We start from the raw sequence: 233 nt of genomic DNA, 5'->3' as shown, positions 1-233 counted from the left end.
GGCAAATGAAATTGCGATTTTATTTGACAACACTTAAAGTCGTTGATGCTATTGAATTAGATAAACCTGGTTTTACAATTGCTGATCATCCTACTGATAAGGAAACCGAGGATTTAGCTAATTGGGAACATAAGGATTATATGTGCAGAAATTATATTCTGAATTGTTTGACTTTAGATTCGTATGATGTTTACTACTCGTGTAAATCTGCAAAAGAGTTATGGAATTCATTA

The sequence above is a fragment of the Olea europaea genome, chromosome 15, assembly GCF_002742605.1.
Source record: "Olea europaea var. sylvestris chromosome 15, O_europaea_v1, whole genome shotgun sequence".
NCBI classification, from domain to species: Eukaryota; Viridiplantae; Streptophyta; class Magnoliopsida; order Lamiales; family Oleaceae; genus Olea; species Olea europaea.
Note: the sequence above shows the minus strand (reverse complement) of the source record.